The sequence below is a fragment of the Meles meles genome, chromosome 1 (assembly GCF_922984935.1).
Source record: "Meles meles chromosome 1, mMelMel3.1 paternal haplotype, whole genome shotgun sequence".
Lineage (NCBI taxonomy): Eukaryota > Metazoa > Chordata > Mammalia > Carnivora > Mustelidae > Meles > Meles meles.
The window spans coordinates 69,671,219-69,684,645 of NC_060066.1; positions in this window are offsets into that span (position 1 = coordinate 69,671,219).

A 13,427-nucleotide genomic window follows, 5' to 3' on the forward strand; every position below is an offset into this window, starting at 1 on the left:
GGGCAAGCCCAAGAGGAGACCAGTCTCTTTGTAAACTCACCTCCGAAGGGACATCCTATCACTTTGGCCACATTCTGTCCTTTACAAGGGAGTCAGTAGTTCTGACTCGAAGCAAGAGGTAGACTATGGAACACAAAACGATGTGTACCCAAGATGGGAATCGTTGGAGACCCTTAAAGGCTGCCCTCCCTACTTGGCTGGGACTTGACCTCAGCTAGCCACCACTATAATCTCTGCATCCTTATATTATTATATATTATGTTGGATTATATTATATGCACTATTATCTTTGCATAGAATCATCACATCCTAGGACGTGAACGAGGGGAACATTTTACCAAGCCCTTCTGGGATCCTTCAGCAGCTTGCCTAGAAGTTCCTTGCCCAAGGGTGCCTGTCAGTTCAGTGTCTGGCTCCTGATTTCGGTTCAGGGCTGATCACGTGATCTGGGAAATCCAGACCAGCGTCTGGTTCAGCACTTGTGTCCGAAGCCTGACGAGGAATCTCTCTAACTCGGCCCCTCCCCCGCCTGCATGTGTGTGCGTTCCTTTGTGAGTGTGTGTGTGTATGTGTGCGCCGTCACCCTTTCTGTCTCTCCGAAGAAGAAGAAGAAGAAGAAGAAGAAGAAGAAGAAGAAGAAGAAGAAGAAGAAGAAGAACAGTAGTAGGCATTGTAGTAGAAGTTATTGGCACAGCAGGTGATCATTAGACAACCCTGGTTTGGAACAGGAGCTCTGAAATTCACTAGCTGTGTGATCTTGGGGCAAGTTGTTTCCCCTGTCTGAACCTCAGTCAGACATGACACACTGGGTTATTGGGACGATTAAGGGATCGATACAAGACACTTCAAACCGTCCCTTGCTTGGCATAGAATCCCTTAATCAAATCCATTCTCAGTAGCAGTAGTCTCAGCCATTGGATATTTTTATTTTTATTTGTGTTACGCTGAACACTGAAAAATATTCTCTCACACTCATACGGCTCCAGGGAATATGGAGCATCAGTCTAAAGGATGGGGTGGATCTCAAGTCAAAGGAGCCATGGGTATGGCTGAAGGGGTCAGCACAGGAGCTTCTGTGCTCTGGTTGTGAGTGTTGGTGGCTGCTGGGCAAGGGAATCAGACCTGCAGGGGACCCGAGAACTTGGAGTCTGGCCAGTGCACCCTTGCTCCCTTCTTGGGCTTCCTGGGTTTCAGGGGAGCCTTTGGCCCTTGAGGGTATTTGGAGGCTGTGCCCGGAACAGCAGGAGCAGGAGCAGGAGGCCCCCCGGAGACAGGCTGGACCTTGGGCCCAGAGTTGGCCAGCTTCTGCCTGAGGCAATGGTTTTGGGCCTGGAGCCTTTGGAACTCCCTCTCTGCCCACAGGACAGCCTTCTGGCTCTCCTCACTCCTCTTCTCCACCAGGAGGCGCTCCCGCTCATGCAAGGAGGCGATTTGCTGCCATTCTGGGTGCAGGTCGGCGGCCATGTTCCTATAGAGGCCCAAGTGCCAGTGGGCAGCATCCGCCTTCCTGCGCACCTTGGCAAGCTCGTTCTTCACTTGCAGGCAGCGTGCCTTCTCCTCCATCATCTTCCTCTCCAGGTGTCTGAGGTGCTCTTCGCACAGCTTCGGCTCTGGCTCAAGCTTCAGGCGCAACTTCGGAATCTCACCGTCCAGGAGGGTGTTCCGAAGGTGAACAGGTCCTTGCTCAGCTTGGTGGCTTGTTAGGTTTCTTGGGAGCTCTTCATTCCTCTGACGTGCCTTCTTCAGTGCCCTGGACGGCTTGAATTGGTTCACGGGGCTCCCGCCTGAGGGCACGTGGTCAGGGGAGGAGGAGCCAGTCTCCACCTGCCTCCTTGAGCCCCCACCTTCCAGATGATCTCCAAGCAGCTCTAGCACATGCATCCCCTTCAGGAGGATCTGGCTGAGGGTGTGCTGTTGGCTCTGGCCCTCAGCGCTGGCCTGCCGCCGCACTCCTCCTTCAGGAAGCTCTGGCCTGCCTGCCTGCCCTGCCTCGTCCTGCACTCTCTGTCCACAGCTGCCAATCTCCTGAACCAGCGGGTCTGCACTTGCCTGCAGATCACGGCTGTCCTTGAAGCCTTCTGGTGTTTTCCTCACCAGGGCTTCTCCATCTTCCCGGGCTGCTCCACAGATGGGATTTTCAGGAGGCAGCTGGTGAGGGCTCTTCAACAGCCTTTCCCGAACTCCCTTCAGCAGTTGCGTGGTGTTTCCCACTGACCAATACCCGGCATCTTGATTCAGGGCAGCCAGAGCAAGAAGCTGGAACGGGAGAGGACTGGCCTTCGGCTCGGATGATGCGACAGCTCCACGGGCTTGTGCGTCCGGTTCGGTCTTCTCCATGCCTTTTCCAGAGACTTCCTCGTTCTGGGCACACTGCCACTTTCTTCTTCGGAAGCTGAGTGCACTCTTTCCCAGGAACACCACCACTGCAGTGCACACCAGGATCTCCCAGCGAAACCCAGAGACTCGTGGCACATGTGGCCAACGTTCGTCTATCACCAACCCAGCAGCCCACAGCTGCTCCAGGACAGCCCACAGCGGCTCCAGAACTGTGTGGGGAGGCATTTGGATGGCCCCCAGCTGGCTCCAAAGAGCCTTGTGGCTTGGTCTCCGATCACCAGTGTCTTCTGGGCCACTAGGAAGTGCTTGGAACCCCTACGAGGGTTCCGTCTCCAACGCAAACCAGTGCCTGGCAACAGGAGCTGAAGGGAGGAGGGGTGGGAGAGGTGCACCTGAGTCTCCAAGGCACATCAGTGCCTGCAACCGGAGCTGACAGCAGGTGGGGTAGGGGAGGGGAATCGCTCTATTGTACACCTGAAACAAAGACAACCCTATCGATCAATTTCTCGGAAGTACAATTTCAACATTAAAAAAAATATATTTAAAAAGCAAACTAGGTATCCAAAGGAGAAAACGAACAAATATCCAAACACTGAGAAAGTAACCTTCTAGATGATCAAAGATCAAAGATCAAATCTCAATGCCTTGAAGTGAAGGAAAATGAACATACAACATATGAAAATGTGTGGGACACAGCACAATCAATGGACAGCACCATGTAGAGCAATCACTGCCTATGTTAGAAAGGAGGAGGAGCATCTGGGAGGCTCAGTCAGTTAGTCCAACTCTTGATTTTGACTCGGGTCATGATGAAACTCGAGGTTGTGAGACTGAACCTGCATTGTGCTGGTGCTGGGCATGGAGGCTGTTTAATAATCTCTCTCTCTCTCTCTCTCTCTCTCTCTCTCTGTACCCCTTCCCTGTCTCTCTCTCTCTCTCTCTCTCTGTCTCAAAACAATAAGCTCTCCACGTCAGAACCTAGAAAAAGATGAGAAAATAAAACTAAAGAAGAAAACCAAAGGAATCCTTCCACCCAGTTTCAAGATCTACAGCTATAGTAATCAAAAATGTGTGGTGTTGGTGAAGGGATAGACAAATGGAACAGTATAAAGATAGATAAGTGGAACAGGATCAAACCCAGAAAGAGACCAACCACCAACATGTCAATGGGATTCTGACAAAGGGGAAAAGCAATTCAATGGAGGAGTGACAGCGTTTTGAAGAAATGGTGCTAGAGCAAGTGGACTTCCAGAGACAAAGAAGAAGAAGGAGAAGAAGAAGAGGGAGGGGCAGAGAGGAGGAGGAGGTGGAGGTGGAGGACGAGGAGGACGAGGACCACAATCGAAGGCTCATCCTCTGTACAAAACTGAACTCGTGGCGCCTGGGTGACTCAGTCGCTGAGGCAGCCAGCTCTTCATTTCGGCTCTTGTCATGCTCTCAGGGTCCCGGGACAAAATCAGGCTCCAAGCTCACTGGGGAGTCTGCTTAAGGACGCTCTTTTCGCTTCTCCCTCCACCCCACGCCCCACTCATGCGCATGCTCACTCTCTCAAAAAGAAAAAAAAATTTGTTAAATTAACTCAAAATTAATCACCGCCTTCTATGTAAAATGATAAATCTTCTAGGGAAAAAAATGTCCAGAATGGACAGCTAGGGAAAGAATCCTCCGACTGGACATCAAATCATGTTCCGTTCAAGAAGAGTTGATTCATTAGACATGATCCAACAATCAGAATTGGAAGTCTGTAATGTGTGAAACACCTTGTGAAGAAGACCCAAAAGGGAAGCTACAAACTGGGAGAAAATAGGTGCAAACCACATACCTGATAAAGGACTCCTGTCGGAAGGAGAGAACCTCAAAAGTGGACCCCCAAAGAAGCAAGCCATCCAGTCTGAAAAGAACAAAAACAAAAAAAATGGGCAAAAGACCAAAACACTTTACCAAAGAGTATACAGATGGAAATCCCATAAAAAGTTACCATCGGGGCAATTCAAATTCAAACTCCAATGAGCTCTCACTGCACACCTATCAGCATGATGCAAACCAAATGCACCCGAGAGGGAGAGAGAGACCCCACTCCCCAATGCAAGGCAGGATGTGGAACGACTGGATCGCTCCTGCATCGCTGTTGGGAATGGAAGATGATAGAGCTCCCTCTTGAAAACAGTTCACAGTTCCTTTTCTTTTTCAAGGCCTGGATTTAAATTCCAGGGAACAAGCAGTAGAATATGCTTTTCGGGTGCACAGTAGAGTGACCCAACCCTCCACACAGTTTCTCTGAAAACTAGACTTGCAACCACCCTAGGACCCCAGTCATTGCACTCTTGGCATTTCTCTGAGAGAAATCCAAACTTACGTTTGCTCAAAAACCTGTACAGGAACGGATCTGTGTCCTGATGGAAGCAGTGGGGCTGCCAAGGGGGTACAAGTGACTGCAGTGGTTGGATATTGACACTGGACAGCCTTGTAAGAGATGTTCTCATCTTGCTTCTTTGAAGGCCCCTTCCCATTCATGGTGGTCCTGGGGACAAGGAGAAAAGGAATGTCAACGATTTCAAGAAGTTGAAAGGATTTCAAGAAGTTGAAACCAAGCATTAGAACACCATCTCTTCTACATGAATTCATTCTCATATTCACCCCCAGGCTCCCAAAGCAGACAGGAGGGGTCTGGTCCAACAGGGGTTGCGGGCAGTGGCCCTTCCACAGGCCATCTCCCCTCCAGTCTAGAAGTCCAACGACCAGGTCCCAGGCTTTCAACTCATCTCATTCTCTAGGGGCCTTCTCTAGGGGCCCCAGGGAACATCTGGGCTCTTTCTCTGCCTTCTAGGAGGCTCTGTGGGGCTGGGTCGAGTGCTCTCAGCCGACTTGGACCACACTGCCAGGTGTCTCCCCCTGCATTTGCCACCCTTCGACACAGGAGGATCAAGTGGGAGGATGTCCTCTCAGAGAGATCCATGGCGATCAGACTAGATGTCCTCTCTCTTCCATTGTTTACCCTCATCTCTCAGGCGTTTCTACCATCTCTTGATTTCCCTGGAATTTCAACCCCAGGAGAGGGGGGGTGGGTCAGAAGCCCAACATTTGGCTTCCCACTCCTGTCTTTCTTGAAGGTTTTCCCCGAACCAATGGGCCTAAAACAACATTCATAACCTGATATGGTTTCTGTGGGCCAGCCATCCAGGTGCAACTAGCCAGGTCCCTGTGGCTCAGGATCTCTCACAAGGCTGCAGTCCAGAGGGCCTCTGGATCTTCAGTCATCTGCGGGCTTGTTGGGGGTAAGTCTGCTTTTGAGCTCACTCAGCTGGCTGTGAGCAGCCAGAGGCCCTCCATGGCTGGAAGCAAGAAATAGTCATTCCTTGCCCCATGGGCCTCTCCAGCATAAAGCTCCCAAGGAGCAGCTGGCTTCCCTGGGAACAGATGAGGGAGGGAGGGACGGAGGGCGGGCAAGCCCAAGAGGAGACCAGTCTCTTTGTAAACTCACCTCCGAAGGGACATCCTATCACTTTGGCCACATTCTGTCCTTTACAAGGGAGTCAGTAGTTCTGACTCGAAGCAAGAGGTAGACTATGGAACACAAAACGATGTGTACCCAAGATGGGAATCGTTGGAGACCCTTAAAGGCTGCCCTCCCTACTTGGCTGGGACTTGACCTCAGCTAGCCACCACTATAATCTCTGCATCCTTATATTATTATATATTATGTTAGATTATATTATATGCACTATTATCTTTGCATAGAATCATCACATCCTAGGACGTGAACGAGGGGAACATTTTAACAAGCCCTTCTGGGATCCTTCAGCAGCTTGCCTAGAAGTTCCTTGCCCAAGGGTGCCTGTCAGTTCAGTGTCTGGCTCCTGATTTCGGTTCAGGGCTGATCACGTGATCTGGGAAATCCAGACCAGCGTCTGGTTCAGCACTTGAGTCCCAAGCCTGACGAGGAATCTCTCTAACTCGGCCCCTCCCCTGCCTGCATGTGTGTGCGTTCCTTTGTGTGTGTGTGTGTGTATGTGTGCGCCGTCACCCTTTCTGTCTCTCCGAAGAAGAAGAAGAAGAAGAAGAAGAAGAAGAAGAAGAAGAAGAAGAAGAAGAAGAAGAAGAAGAAGAACAGTAGTAGGCATTGTAGTAGAAGTTATTGGCACAGCAGGTGATCATTAGACAACCCTGGTTTGGAACAGGAGCTCTGAAATTCACTAGCTGTGTGATCTTGGGGCAAGTTGTTTCCCCTGTCTGAACCTCAGTCAGACATGACACACTGGGTTATTGGGACGATTAAGGGATCGATACAAGACACTTCAAACCGTCCCTTGCTTGGCATAGAATCCCTTAATCAAATCCATTCTCAGTAGCAGTAGTCTCAGCCATTGGATATTTTTATTTTTATTTGTGTTACGCTGAACACTGAAAAATATTCTCTCACACTCATACGGCTCCAGGGAATATGGAGCATCAGGCTAAAGGATGGGGTGGATCTCAAGTCAAAGGAGCCATGGGTATGGCTGAAGGGGTCAGCACAGGAGCTTCTGTGCTCTGGTTGTGAGTGTTGGTGGCTGCTGGGCAAGGGAATCAGACCTGCAGGGGACCCGAGAACTTGGAGTCTGGCCAGTGCACCCTTGCTCCCTTCTTGGGCTTCCTGGGTTTCAGGGGAGCCTTTGGCCCTTGAGGGTATTTGGAGGCTGTGCCCGGAACAGCAGGAGCAGGAGCAGGAGGCCCCCCGGAGACAGGCTGGACCTTGGGCCCAGAGTTGGCCAGCTTCTGCCTGAGGCAATGGTTTTGGGCCTGGAGCCTTTGGAACTCCCTCTCTGCCCACAGGACAGCCTTCTGGCTCTCCTCACTCCTCTTCTCCACCAGGAGGCGCTCCCGCTCATGCAAGGAGGCGATTTGCTGCCATTCTCGGGGCAGGTCGGCGGCCATGTTCCTATAGAGGCCCAAGTGCCAGTGGGCAGCATCCGCCTTCCTGCGCACCTTGGCAAGCTCGTTCTTCACTTGCAGGCAGCGTGCCTTCTCCTCCATCATCTTCCTCTCCAGGTGTCTGAGGTGCTCTTCGCACAGCTTCGGCTCTGCCTCAAGCTTCAGGCGCAACTTCGGAATCTCACCGTCCAGGAGGGTGTTCCGAAGGTGAACAGGTCCTTGCTCAGCTTGGTGGCTTGTTGGGTTTCTTGGGAGCTCTTCATTCCTCTGACGTGCCTTCTTCAGTGCCCTGGACGGCTTGAATTGGTTCACGGGGCTCCCGCCTGAGGGCACGTGGTCAGGGGAGGAGGAGCCAGTCTCCACCTGCCTCCTTGAGCCCCCACCTTCCAGATGATCTCCAAGCAGCTCTAGCACATGCATCCCCTTCAGGAGGATCTGGCTGAGGGTGTGCTGTTGGCTCTGGCCCTCAGCGCTGGCCTGCCGCCGCACTCCTCCTTCAGGAAGCTCTGGCCTGCCTGCCTGCCCTGCCTCGTCCTGCACTCTCTGTCCACAGCTGCCAATCTCCTGAACCAGCGGGTCTGCACTTGCCTGCAGATCACGGCTGTCCTTGAAGCCTTCTGGTGTTTTCCTCACCAGGGCTTCTCCATCTTCCCGGGCTGCTCCACAGATGGGATTTTCAGGAGGCAGCTGGTGAGGGCTCTTCAACAGCCTTTCCCGAACTCCCTTCAGCAGTTGCGTGGTGTTTCCCACTGACCAATACCCGGCATCTTGATTCAGGGCAGCCAGAGCAAGAAGCTGGAACGGGAGAGGACTGGCCTTCGGCTCGGATGATGCGACAGCTCCACGGGCTTGTGCGTCCGGTTCGGTCTTCTCCATGCCTTTTCCAGAGACTTCCTCGTTCTGGGCACACTGCCACTTTCTTCTTCGGAAGCTGAGTGCACTCTTTCCCAGGAACACCACCACTGCAGTGCACACCAGGATCTCCCAGCGAAACCCAGAGACTCGTGGCACATGTGGCCAACGTTCGTCTATCACCAACCCAGCAGCCCACAGCTGCTCCAGGACAGCCCACAGCGGCTCCAGAACTGTGTGGGGAGGCATTTGGATGGCCCCCAGCTGGCTCCAAAGAGCCTTGTGGCTTGGTCTCCGATCACCAGTGTCTTCTGGGCCACTAGGAAGTGCTTGGAACCCCTACGAGGGTTCCGTCTCCAACGCAAACCAGTGCCTGGCAACAGGAGCTGAAGGGAGGAGGGGTGGGGGAGGTGCACCTGAGTCTCCAAGGCACATCAGTGCCTGCAACCGGAGCTGACAGCAGGTGGGGTAGGGGAGGGGAATCGCTCTATTGTACACCTGAAACAAAGACAACCCTATCGATCAATTTCTCGGAAGTACAATTTCAACATTAAAAAAAATATATTTAAAAAGCAAACTAGGTATCCAAAGGAGAAAACGAACAAATATCCAAACACTGAGAAAGTAACCTTCTAGATGATCAAAGATCAAAGATCAAATCTCAATGCCTTGAAGTGAAGGAAAATGAACATACAACATATGAAAATGTGTGGGACACAGCACAATCAATGGACAGCACCATGTAGAGCAATCACTGCCTATGTTAGAAAGGAGGAGGAGCATCTGGGAGGCTCAGTCAGTTAGTCCAACTCTTGATTTTGACTCGGGTCATGATTAAACTCGAGGTTGTGAGACTGAACCTGCATTGTGCTGGTGCTGGGCATGGAGGCTGTTTAATAATCTCTCTCTCTCTCTCTCTCTCTCTCTCTCTGTACCCCTTCCCTGTCTCTCTCTCTCTCTCTCTCTCTGTCTCAAAACAATAAGCTCTCCACGTCAGAACCTAGAAAAAGATGAGAAAATAAAACTAAAGAAGAAAACCAAAGGAATCCTTCCACCCAGTTTCAAGATCTACAGCTATAGTAATCAAAAATGTGTGGTGTTGGTGAAGGGATAGACAAATGGAACAGTATAAAGATAGATAAGTGGAACAGGATCAAACCCAGAAAGAGACCAACCACCAACATGTCAATGGGATTCTGACAAAGGGGAAAAGCAATTCAATGGAGGAGTGACAGCGTTTTGAAGAAATGGTGCTAGAGCAAGTGGACTTCCAGAGACAAAGAAGAAGAAGGAGAAGAAGAAGAGGGAGGGGCAGAGAGGAGGAGGAGGTGGAGGTGGAGGACGAGGAGGACGAGGACCACAATCGAAGGCTCATCCTCTGTACAAAACTGAACTCGTGGCGCCTGGGTGACTCAGTCGCTGAGGCAGCCAGCTCTTCATTTCGGCTCTTGTCATGCTCTCAGGGTCCCGGGACAAAATCAGGCTCCAAGCTCACTGGGGAGTCTGCTTAAGGACGCTCTTTTCGCTTCTCCCTCCACCCCACGCCCCACTCATGCGCATGCTCACTCTCTCAAAAAGAAAAAAAAATTTGTTAAATTAACTCAAAATTAATCACCGCCTTCTATGTAAAATGATAAATCTTCTAGGGAAAAAAATGTCCAGAATGGACAGCTAGGGAAAGAATCCTCCGACTGGACATCAAATCATGTTCCGTTCAAGAAGAGTTGATTCATTAGACATGATCCAACAATCAGAATTGGAAGTCTGTAATGTGTGAAACACCTTGTGAAGAAGACCCAAAAGGGAAGCTACAAACTGGGAGAAAATAGGTGCAAACCACATACCTGATAAAGGACTCCTGTCGGAAGGAGAGAACCTCAAAAGTGGACCCCCAAAGAAGCAAGCCATCCAGTCTGAAAAGAACAAAAACAAAAAAAAAATGGGCAAAAGACCGAAACACTTTACCAAAGAGTATACAGATGGAAATCCCATAAAAAGTTACCATCGGGGCAATTCAAATTCAAACTCCAATGAGCTCTCACTGCACACCTATCAGCATGATGCAAACCAAATGCACCCGAGAGGGAGAGAGAGACCCCACTCCCCAATGCAAGGCAGGATGTGGAACGACTGGATCGCTCCTGCATCGCTGTTGGGAATGGAAGATGATAGAGCTCCCTCTTGAAAACAGTTCACAGTTCCTTTTCTTTTTCAAGGCCTGGATTTAAATTCCAGGGAACAAGCAGTAGAATATGCTTTTCGGGTGCACAGTAGAGTGACCCAACCCTCCACACAGTTTCTCTGAAAACTAGACTTGCAACCACCCTAGGACCCCAGTCATGGCACTCTTGGCATTTCTCTGAGAGAAATCCAAACTTACGTTTGCTCAAAAACCTGTACAGGAACGGATCTGTGTCCTGATGGAAGCAGTGGGGCTGCCAAGGGGGTACAAGTGACTGCAGTGGTTGGATATTGACACTGGACAGCCTTGTAAGAGATGTTCTCATCTTGCTTCTTTGAAGGCCCCTTCCCATTCATGGTGGTCCTGGGGACAAGGAGAAAAGGAATGTCAACGATTTCAAGAAGTTGAAAGGATTTCAAGAAGTTGAAACCAAGCATTAGAACACCATCTCTTCTACATGAATTCATTCTCATATTCACCCCAAGGCTCCCAAAGCAGACAGGAGGGGTCTGGTCCAACAGGGGTTGCGGGCAGTGGCCCTTCCACAGGCCATCTCCCCTCCAGTCTAGAAGTCCAACGACCAGGTCCCAGGCTTTCAACTCATCTCATTCTCTAGGGGCCTTCTCTAGGGGCCCCAGGGAACATCTGGGCTCTTTCTCTGCCTTCTAGGAGGCTCTGTGGGGCTGGGTCGAGTGCTCTCAGCCGACTTGGACCACACTGCCAGGTGTCTCCCCCTGCATTTGCCACCCTTCGACACAGGAGGATCAAGTGGGAGGATGTCCTCTCAGAGAGATCCATGGCGATCAGACTAGATGTCCTCTCTCTTCCATTGTTTACCCTCATCTCTCAGGCGTTTCTACCATCTCTTGATTTCCCTGGAATTTCAACCCCAGGAGAGGGGGCGTGGGTCAGAAGCCCAACATTTGGCTTCCCACTCCTGTCTTTCTTGAAGGTTTTCCCCGAACCAATGGGCCTAAAACAACATTCATAACCTGATATGGTTTCTGTGGGCCAGCCATCCAGGTGCAACTAGCCAGGTCCCTGTGGCTCAGGATCTCTCACAAGGCTGCAGTCCAGAGGGCCTCTGGATCTTCAGTCATCTGCGGGCTTGTTGGGGGTAAGTCTGCTTTTGAGCTCACTCAGCTGGCTGTGAGCAGCCAGAGGCCCTCCATTGCTGGAAGCAAGAAACAGTCATTCCTTGCCCCATGGGCCTCTCCAGCATAAAGCTCCCAAGGAGCAGCTGGCTTCCCTGGGAACAGATGAGGGAGGGAGGGACGGAGGGCGGGCAAGCCCAAGAGGAGACCAGTCTCTTTGTCAACTCACCTCCGAAGGGACATCCTATCACTTTGGCCACATTCTGTCCTTTACAAGGGAGTCAGTAGTTCTGACTCGAAGCAAGAGGTAGACTATGGAACACAAAACGATGTGTACCCAAGATGGGAATCGTTGGAGACCCTTAAAGGCTGCCCTCCCTACTTGGCTGGGACTTGACCTCAGCTAGCCACCACTATAATCTCTGCATCCTTATATTATTATATATTATGTTAGATTATATTATATGCACTATTATCTTTGCATAGAATCATCACATCCTAGGACGTGAACGAGGGGAACATTTTACCAAGCCCTTCTGGGATCCTTCAGCAGCTTGCCTAGAAGTTCCTTGCCCAAGGGTGCCTGTCAGTTCAGTGTCTGGCTCCTGATTTCGGTTCAGGGCTGATCACGTGATCTGGGAAATCCAGACCAGCGCCTGGTTCAGCACTTGTGTCCGAAGCCTGACGAGGAATCTCTCTAACTCGGCCCCTCCCCCGCCTGCATGTGTGTGCGTTCCTTTGTGAGTGTGTGTGTGTATGTGTGCGCCGTCACCCTTTCTGTCTCTCCGAAGAAGAAGAAGAAGAAGAAGAAGAAGAAGAAGAAGAAGAAGAAGAAGAAGAAGAAGAAGAAGAAGAAGAACAGTAGTAGGCATTGTAGTAGAAGTTATTGGCACAGCAGGTGATCATTAGACAACCCTGGTTTGGAACAGGAGCTCTGAAATTCACTAGCTGTGTGATCTTGGGGCAAGTTGTTTCCCCTGTCTGAACCTCAGTCAGACATGACACACTGGGTTATTGGGACGATTAAGGGATCGATACAAGACACTTCAAACCGTCCCTTGCTTGGCATAGAATCCCTTAATCAAATCCATTCTCAGTAGCAGGAGTCTCAGCCATTGGATATTTTTATTTTTATTTGTGTTATGCTTAACACTGAAAAATATTCTCTCACACTCATACGGCTCCAGGGAATATGGAGCATCAGGCTAAAGAATGGGGTGGATCTCAAGTCAAAGGAGCCATGGGTATGGCTGAAGGGGTAAGCACAGGAGCTTCTGTGCTCTGGTTGTGAGTGTTGGTGGCTGCTGGGCAAGGGAATCAGACCTGCAGGGGACCCGAGAACTTGGAGTCTGGCCAGTGCACCCTTGCTCCCTTCTTGGGCTTCCTGGGTTTCAGGGGAGCCTTTGGCCCTTGAGGGTATTTGGAGGCTGTGCCCGGAACAGCAGGAGCAGGAGCAGGAGGCCCCCCGGAGACAGGCTGGACCTTGGGCCCAGAGTTGGCCAGCTTCTGCCTGAGGCAATGGTTTTGGGCCTGGAGCCTTTGGAACTCCCTCTCTGCCCACAGGACAGCCTTCTGGCTCTCCTCACTCCTCTTCTCCACCAGGAGGCGCTCCCGCTCATGCAAGGAGGCGATTTGCTGCCATTCTCGGTGCAGGTCGGCGGCCATGTTCCTATAGAGGCCCAAGTGCCAGTGGGCAGCATCCGCCTTCCTGCGCACCTTGGCAAGCTCGTTCTTCACTTGCAGGCAGCGTGCCTTCTCCTCCATCATCTTCCTCTCCAGGTGTCTGAGGTGCTCTTCGCACAGCTTCGGCTCTGGCTCAAGCTTCAGGCGCAACTTCGGAATCTCACCGTCCAGGAGGGTGTTCCGAAGGTGAACAGGTCCTTGCTCAGCTTGGTGGCTTGTTGGGTTTCTTGGGAGCTCTTCATTCCTCTGACGTGCCTTCTTCAGTGCCCTGGACGGCTTGAATTGGTTCACGGGGCTCCCGCCTGAGGGCACGTGGTCAGGGGAGGAGGAGCCAGTCTCCACCTGCCTCCTTGAGCCCCCACCTTCCA